Raw genomic sequence first — 10,061 nt, forward strand, 5'->3', positions numbered from 1 at the left:
ACGGCGGTCTCGTCGGTAATTGGACGCACGTTTAGCGAGCCGGTGCGTGCCGGCATACGTACGTGCGACGAACCTCCATGGTCCATCTCGGGTTTGTATCTCATATGCAACGGATTATCGAACGCAGACTGCGGAAGCCGACGGTGATAGCAACGGAATATAAATTAATTCGATATTTTTATTTCCCACGGAACGCACATATCAGCTTCCTTTCTTATCCTTTATTACAGCCCTACAAAGAATCCATTTCAAAATAAGCGATTCTATATAAAATGGAAATATTTTGTTACAAAGTAATTCAGTTCAATTAATTTAACAATTTAGCCAAAAAGGTAATTAATCGCACTAGCTGTTAACATTTGTGTGGATCGCGAGAAGGAACGCGAGTTCAGCATTCGATTCGATAAATATTGACTCAAGAAAAGTCGACTGATAATTCTGAACTATGGCATATAAACCGACCGGTAATCCGATCGATAAGTTCCCACGTGACATTCAAATGAGCGGGCGAGTTTTTATCTCGTGCGCCGAATACTACTTAATGGTATAATTTCGCTATTAATCTCGGTATTGCGTTAAACGGACGCTACTCGGATGGAGGACGATCGACACTATATATACGATTGCGTGCGTGTGGATGCGTGTATCGCAGATACACGCGATTGACATATAGTGCGGTAACCCACTCCAATTATGCGCGATTCGGACGGGATTTAGCACCGTTATTCGCCATCAATTTTAAGGTCTTATCCGAAAGAGTCCGCGCGCCCCACGGTCCATCGGACGGAGGACCCGAGAAGCTTTAAGATCCATCAGGCTTGTCTCGGATTTTACGATCGGCCGTCCCAATATCGCACCGTCGAGAGGATAAATAACTCGATTTCGAAATCGTTCAAAGAGGACGTTTGCCCGTTGACGAACGACGTCGACCACAGGTCGTTTCTGCTCGTTTCTCTGCTTTTCCATATAGTGTCACTTTAAAAGAGCACCATCTTGCGTACCATAAAAATCGTCGTATTATAACGTGAACGAAGCGCTGTAAATAGGTAAGATTAGAGGGCCTCTAGATACGAGGGGCGCAATAGTTGATCTAAGTGCTGATTGGCTCGCGTGAATTGCATGCTTTATTCTTTTCATAAGCACATGCTTGCATAACGTCAGCCCATAAAAAGATGACAGTATGACAGGCATAACCGCAAGTTTACGAGAAAAATATATGTTTTGCTGTATAAATTGAAAACGATACGACGAAAAAGATTAAGGAAAAAGGAAGAGGTAAATTTTTGTTTGTATTAGATTTTGTCTAACATGATTTGAACTTGTTTAATATTTATTTATGTATTTTTGAAAATATTTTTAAATAATATGATTATTTTATATTAATTTTATTTTATATACATATCTTATTTTTTTCAGTAAGCGACACATATATCTATATCTATCCTCTAATCTATATATATATCTATATATATATCTATATATATCTATATCTATCCTCTAATCTTACATTCCGTAATCTAAATTTATTTTCTAATTCATTTCCGTAATCTATTATATATAATATATATATATTATATATATATATATATATTATATATTATATAATATAAATTATTAGTTATTTTTTTATTATATTATTTTATATTATAAAATAATATAATTTTAATATAACTACCCAGTAAACACAAAGTAACAATAATATAACTGTTTTGTTATAATTTCTTACTCAACAATATAACTGTTATGTACAAGGCATGTTATATTACAGTTATATTATTGAGTGAAAAATTATAATATAACAATTATATTATAGTTACTTTGTGTTTACTGGGTATTGATCGCCATGTTGCATGCTTTATTCTTTTGTGCAGCAATTTCAAGTCAATCAGTTTGCGCCCCTCGTATCTAGAGGCCCTCTAGGTAAGATGTACGGTATACCGCTTTTTTGTGTCTCGCGAAAAGTTACTTCAGCGCTTATTGAAACGCTAAAACTTTCTACGAGATTGACTTTTTATGACATTGAATTGGACTGTCGTGCTTGCGATTCGAAATAGCACAATTATACCGAGCTATCAATTTTGCAATATTATATATAATTACTATAATTATACCGAGAAACGAATTATAGAGTACAATTTCTTTAACCGTGGGGTGCATTGCCATTTTATATCGAATTACCGCCGTAGAAATGCCGACAACCTACAAATGAACAACTATTGTTAGTAGTAATGGTAAGTCATTAACAAAATATGATCCATGGCTATGAGTAAATTTTCGTAACTCTCTAACAAGTAAATTTATCTTATTATTTTAATTTTTATTTAAAATCTTGAAAATTATTCCTAAAAAAAAATTTAAGAAAAATTGTACAATTTTTGAAAATTTTTTCTATGAATTGATGATGGATATTTCTATTATTGTTTCTACTTTATAGAGCTAAAGAAAATGTTATTTTTTGTAAATTGTGGACAAAGAAGAATTAACAATTGATAAAGGAAAGGCCAATAATCAAGCATTATGCTCGATTATGCTCGATTATTGGCCTTTCCTTTATCAATTGTTATATTTATACGAGCGTGCTAGTTTATTTAAAGAAGAATTAAATATTTTGCGCGATTACAAGAGTAAAAGTACATTTTGCTAAACTACAAATCAAATACCGATTCCAAGTGGTAGGTTGATTTTGCAGATACCCACTGCGGAGAACAGACTTTGCTGGAATTCCTCGTAGAATTCCTATGTCCGTTCGAATTCCTCGTTTATACGGCTCAGTCGCACCAGGTCTACCAAATATCTTGATCGATATCGTGAGAATTGTAAATCGCGGATCACGGTCGGTTGAGACTCCATTCGCTCGTAGCAGCCGACAGTTTACGGCACTTTTTTCAACTTTAGTGGGATTTTAAGCGCAGACTGCGCGTCCACCAGAGAAAAGATCGTATCGATTGCAACATACGTATGTCCAGAAGCGACTAAGTTTGAAGATTTATTCTCTGAATATTCATTCACCGTTACAACCTGCCATATGGTCATTTAACAAATTGGGAGATTCTCACGGTCAACTTAAAAAAATGGATCGAATACGTTCACGCACACATATACACGCGTGTATGTTACATTTAATATATATTATGTTCAAACTAAAATGCCATTTTAAACGAGTATCAGGCATTAAATAAGAATAAAATTAATTCTTCTGCTGTTAAAAAAAAAGTTTAAAGTCTGTTGAACAGCTTGAGAGTCGCTGCTTGTCGATGCAACCGCGAGAGAATTACAAAACTATTCAAATTAGGCTGCCCGATTTTCGAAACGCCATTAGTTATCCGGACATTCGAGAGGGCCGCTCATTTAGAATTCCGTTGATTTCGTAGGAAACGATCGCGCGCGTATGTCACCGGTCCAGAAGCGATAACTATTTTTTTGGTAGTCGCAAGACGAGTTCGGAGAAAGGAAGAGGAGCGGTTGAGATTGGGAGGCCGAGCGGCGGTTCTACATGGATATCGAAAAAGCAAGTTCGAATTAATTCCGAACGTATAATAATTTATACCTAGAAAAACATTTATTTAATTTATTTCCACCTTCTCTCACGTTTCTGATTACATCTAGTTGTATAAAATGTAATTTTAATCTAATGTGCCACTTTATTTTTAATAAATATATCATTTTCATTAAAATACACGTTTTGCATACTTTATTATACGTAATGAATCAACGCCAATGCAATACTTGTTCGCTTACGAAGCGGCTGTACATTTAGCTATACATAGTACAAGATATAACTAATGCTACCAACGAATAGTCGAGTTTAACTAAAAATTAAAAAGGTTTAAATTTTATTTATTTATTTATTACATTTTTTATTGAAAATATCTACGAAATAAACACAGAATAAAAATATGTAGCATAAAAATATTGAGAGTAATTAAATATTATTAAAAACGGTATAAGAGAAACAATTTCTATCGAGTTAACGGAAACGTTGCCATGTAGAGCAATTGAGGTCAGCGTCCCTTCCTCCCTGCGATCTACTCCGAAAAAGCGAGCGCGTTATTATCAGCCGGGTATCCTTTACGACGACGAAATCAAGGGGGAACTCTACTTTTAAGTGGCAGCACTTCTTAAGGGCGAGCCTCTCTTCCCCGCTGGAAGATGCTCCGGACGCGACTCCAATCGAATCGGTAACGAACGATTCGAGATACGGCCGGGACGTTATATAGGACCACACACGAGGCACCCGCGCTATCCTCGACCCGGTCCCACCAGGTAATGTTTCTTTTAAGTGCGAACACAAATTGTAACTGAGACGATGGGCTTCTCCCCCCCTCCCATCCACCGCTAGTGGTCCCGTAGCCTGAGTCCCAGGTCGAGGAATATCTGGCGGATCCGATTTCAAAAACCGTACGTTCGGATCTACGATTACAGGGGGTCCGTACTCGGGGCATATCGCGACTCCGCGATTTCAATACCCCGACGACGCGCTGTGATCATTCATTTTCAGTCATCTGCATCCCAATAAATGTATAATGTCTCGTTGCGCGATTAGTACCGTGCGCATATACGTATGTAATATTTAGCACATTATATTTTTAGATGAAAAATTGCTTGTCTTTTGGCACTTGTTTTTTTAACAAGTTTTTTTATTTGGAATTAAATATGGAGCATTAATTTTGATAAATTAACACTTCACGCAATAACAGAGCGTATACCTGACGCGATCTTTAATCGGTTTACGATTAAAGATTGAAATCTCTAACGTAAATTATGTATTTAATCTTTATCTGTACCCGGGCTTGATGGATGTAAGATCGGGTCATGGAATGAGAACCCGCACGGTATGATACTGCGTGCATCCGTTTATTTTTATCAAACTTTCTCGCCGTCAGTGAAAACGTGAGTATTTATACCGAAGAATAATTAGTTATCGATCCTCTCTCGGCTCAGGCGGGAGAGATAATTCGCAGAAATAATCCTCACGGCTGATTTAAGGACACTCGCGATTACATCTCGATTACTTTCGGCAACCATTTTCGTGCGCGACATTTAGCACGCGGCAGCGGAACGCGGTCGTCCTCGATACCATTCCAAATAATCTTGGCAATTGATCGCTACAAGCCTGGCGATTAAATCGCGCATTTTAATGCGACGTCAGTCGCTTTCATAATTTACACAGGGCCTTCCACATTTTACGACAACAGTCGCCATTAAATTATCACCGCGCTTATCACTTTTCGTAATGTATTTAACGTCCGCGATTGGTTTTATTGGACTCTCGATATTCACACGAATTTCGAATACATAGAGATAACTAATTGCACTGAACAAATTAATGACGGAGATAAAGGACACTGTGTTACGATAATGTTATGAATTCCAAAATATCAATAAAGTTAGTATGATGAATATTATAGTATCAAACCAATTGACAGATATATTAAGACTTGCACTCTTACTTTCGATTATAGATTTTTTATTTCTAGAGTAACGATTGATTCTGTTCTTTAATCCGGTATCTAAGAACGTCCGCTTTGATATTTACTCTGTGTTCAACTACATCAATCTTGCTTGAGACGTCTCCTTTCTACGAAATTTACATCGAATAGGCCATAAGATAGCAATCAATTTTCGTCGACGTGTGCAACCATCTCGTCGTCTCCATCTGTCACTGTGAATACACTACTATAACAGATAGACATAAAAATTTGAATGCGTATTTGTTATGGTTTTGCAAAACTGTATTAAACTGCCTTTGAACCTTTTGTCTTCCAAAATTGGTAATAACTGTCACATTCACATCGCAAGAAAATAAAATGAAAGAAGATGAAATAATTTTGGCGTTTCAAAACGTGTCGAATACGGTATCGAGTTCCCTCGATAATCTGATATATCCAATCAACAAAGTGTTTGATATAAAAAGATTTGAATTTTGAATTTTGGTTCACCGAACATAAAACTCGCCATAAATCCGTCAAAATCGATTTATTATCTATAAACCATTTAATGGGGGGATCACGTTCAAATTCGACCGGAGTGAATCATCATTGTCGTTAAAATCCGATGATGAAGGGCGCGAAGCGGGAATCGATAAATCTTAAACGGCGGCCGAGACGAATGTTAATCCGCCTCCGTTTATGCGACACGACACTGCTATATGCAAGCGTGGTCGCGCGACAGCAGAGCAGAATAGATATAAACCGTCGCGCAGATACACGTGGGCATTTAATCGCGCGTCTTACGCGGACCACACCGAAGACGATATGCCTCGGTGGATATCATCGGAGCGCGTTATCGCGACCTATTAGACACGCTCGTCGTCTTACGACCTGTCGTAACCGAGCCCACTCTATGTCGCTTTACCAGTTCTCGACTTACACCCCTGGGAAGAGAGTAAAGAAAGAAGGCACACACAAAAGGTGGGGACGCGGCGCGACAAAGAGAGAAGATAAAACAAGAAGAGCTCATACATGCGCACACAGAGACAGGTCGAGGGTCAGCAGAGGAGCCTGCTTCTCTTGGCGCGGACTACCAGCGAGCATCGATGTCGATGGAACGAGGCGTCAGGTGTCCTTGACCGTCGGCGACGATCGCGAGAGATCGAGGCGTTGCGCGCGCGATGGTGCCGGGGAAAAAGATCGTGATAATTAATCGTCGATAAAGCATCGGAGGTGCGCCGGTCGTTGTCAAAGCGAGCCTAGCCTCGCCGAGGAGGACACGCCATAAAACGGCGACGCGGATATGAGAACGAGAAGCCGACCGCTTTCGCAAGAACGCGGCGCGGCGCGGAGAAATGTCGAGCTGCCGCGATATCACGGATAAATCGGAGCCGATGTAACGTGACGTATGCGAGTTTGCCGCGTTACGTTTTGTAACATTACGCAAGCTACATCTCGAATACTTTCCCGATCGTTTAAAATATATTTTAAAGATATAATTTTTACTACCGTATAAAACCAAATTGCGAAAGTTTATATATATGTGTATATGTCACATTGTCAGACACAATCGTACGTTTCGTCTTCATCAATCAATCTTGCAAAAAGCATAACCATAAACGTAAAATAATAGTCAATGACGAATTATTAAGCTGTTCGGTAAACCTACAAACGAAATACATTTTTACGTAACATATTCCCATTGTTAATATCATGTTATTTAGAAGCGGGAGAACTCGTAAACCCGCGTAATTTATATAATTACATTTGCCTATTGTGTGCGTGCGGGCCATTCGGAATCGTCCGTAGACGCACGTATGGTATATATATATGTGTTGTGCGTATCGTCGGTGAATAAACGTTCTCGCGCGCGTACAGGTGCACGCATACAGAGTGAGGAGCGCGCATTGAAAAAAGAAGAGACAACCGGTTGTGCGCAAGATCATAGAGCCTAACTCTCGAAAGCGACCTCTCCGTGACTCTACCGCGAGAAGATGACATCGTGGTTCTCAACCTCACTCACGAAGCCGTTCGTGCAAAAACATTGCTAACGCCACAATTTACTATTTTATATTTGCATCGATTTTGCGAATGGAGATCAGCAATCGTGGTAGAAATATCTCAAGTGCAAGAATACGTAAAATCTTTTTTTTTTTGCGGTATCGTTTATTATGAGGAGGTAGGTATAAGCTAAAAAACGTAATATTAAAATATGTTTATTAATAATGTTACATACATTGTTCCTTATTTTTTTTTTATCATTTTTGATTTCTTAATGGAGATTAGTGAAAACTACTTTTCTTTCACTCTCTTTCATTCTGTATTGATTTGCAATGCTGGAATTTTATTGCGACATTTTCCCATGAATGCAATGTCATTTACAAGCGGTCTAAGAGTTGTCCAGACGGCGCAGCATCTTTATCACAACCGGTAAACACGTAAAAGTACTAATTTGCACAAACCGTAGTAATTGGAAAGCATTATTTTCTATTGCCGACGAGGGAATCTCCGCGTGCGATCGGCCGTATCGCGAAGGTATCGCGAATCGTGCCGTACGGGGACAAAAAAGTATCCCGCGCGTATATGTTTCATCCTCTCGCAAACGGAAAAGATCATAGCCGAACGGAATCGTCGACAAGGTCCCCTCTGACCCGACGGTGATGGCAAACGATTGGCGTGCAAGAAACGAAGCCTGATTTACGGACCGATCACGAGAAGGCTGGCATCGTATGTACATATTATGCACGCACGTATTCTCTTGCGTTCTCGCGCGCTCATAAGGCAAACTCTCCTTCCGGTCGTCGAGATTCACGGGGAAACGCTCTCGCGCAAAACGCGGCCCCGCCATTTCCGGGCACCTGTCCCGATATCCCGGAACGCATCGGCGTGCAGCAAACCCTTATGAAAAAGTACCATTGGCAAAAAAGCATTGGCCAATGGTACTTTTTCATAAGGGAATGCATAGAACCGATCAGTCGCGATACGTTGACGCGACTCAATCGATGAAACGAGCAATCTCCCTTCGCTACTAGGCGCCGAATCGATGAATCTCGACTCTGCGTTTCTTACGATCGTACTTTTCCCTCTCTTTTTCGTGCACTCTTCCGCACTTTGCCTCGGTTAGTCCTGTCCATCTATCTTCGCTCCGTTACAGCGTCTTGTTCTTCCTCCTCTTCTTCTTTTTGTGCCCATCTTCCCCCGAAAGATAGATCCGTGAGTTCGTTATTCCCCCTCTTTCTTCCGCGTTCGGCCCTTCTTTTTTTTTCTTTCTCTTTTTCTTACCTCGTCTGTACTATTGGCCGGTCCGAGCGGAGCGTTTACATTAATGTATGAGGTCAATCGTAAAAGCTCGATGTGTACATACGTCCCGCGAACGGGGTCTCGGTGCAGCAACGATTTTCTCGTTCACCAGCAGGACAAAAAAAGGCCGCGACATGCCGCAACGACGTGTACCCCGATCTAATGCACTCGCCTAGCCGCACGGGGGACATGAGACCTGTGGGCCACCGTGTGCCGCGGGCCGCATGGTTGCAACGGGGACATTATAATGTGAAATCGTGACGAGAGCCCGAGCAGTGTTCGCTGATTGTCCGTTTCATTATGCTGATCGCGGTTTCGTCGGTTTAACGCAATTAACATATACGTAGGACGTAGGCCGGCTCCTTTCTCCTGGCTTGACGACGCGTCAACGAACCTGCCATTGGAATGCAACGGGAGAATCGCAGATATGCAGTATAACAGCCGTAAAACTAAACCATGAAAAGATATAATTTTATGGAAAATATTCTTGACGCAAGGTGCTACCGCGTCTCTGGAAAATTGATTTTGTCATGGAAAAGGAATAAAAAATTTTCAGGGATTCTTGTCGATTAATACACTGAGAGAAATGTTGAAGAAAGTTTTGTTGAAACAACCAAAATTTTGTTATTGTAACAAAATTTTGGTTGTTTCAACAAAACATTTCTCTCAGTGTAACCGGATATTCATCATCGTTACAATAGTCAAAATTTCATATTGACCAAAACATAGTTGGTTAGAACTAATTGTGAAATAAAAAATTATAAAAGCCCCATTCAGAACGTAGAAAATTGTGAAATTAAAATTTTTATTCTACGAACACGCGTGCCGCCGTACCTGATTCATGCGATGATCGAATTAGCAAGAATAGCAAGACTCGTGTTAAGAAAAAGTCCGTATCAATAATCATCCGATCGACGTCCGCCCACAATGCGTCTTGTCTTCGACTTTTCACTATCAACGGATAAGCTCACACCGCGGGATACCCGGCGTACATTCCACGGTTTTACACCCGGCATTCTCTGATTGACTCCAACAGATACGAGAACGTGCAGTTCATTACTAAGCCGGTCGCGCGAGATACCGCGCTTTCAAAATCCAGGATATACTTATTGGGCTGAGACGTCAAATTGCAGCGCTACTGCTATTGCGCCGGTACAACGTCAAGTCATAAACCTGCAGACCTCGCGCGGCTTATTAAGTAAGCAGGCAACAAGACAACATAGTTGCTGGGGCGGTCGACGCAATCGCAAATTTATTCACGCGTTCGCACGGGCGGTCGCGCTTCGCCGCAATCCTGCGAGTCGTCGTCGTCGTCGTCGTCGTCGTCGTCGT

This window comes from Temnothorax curvispinosus, unplaced genomic scaffold, assembly GCF_003070985.1.
Source record: "Temnothorax curvispinosus isolate PA1 unplaced genomic scaffold, ASM307098v1 QBEX01009580.1, whole genome shotgun sequence".
Classification (NCBI taxonomy): domain Eukaryota; kingdom Metazoa; phylum Arthropoda; class Insecta; order Hymenoptera; family Formicidae; genus Temnothorax; species Temnothorax curvispinosus.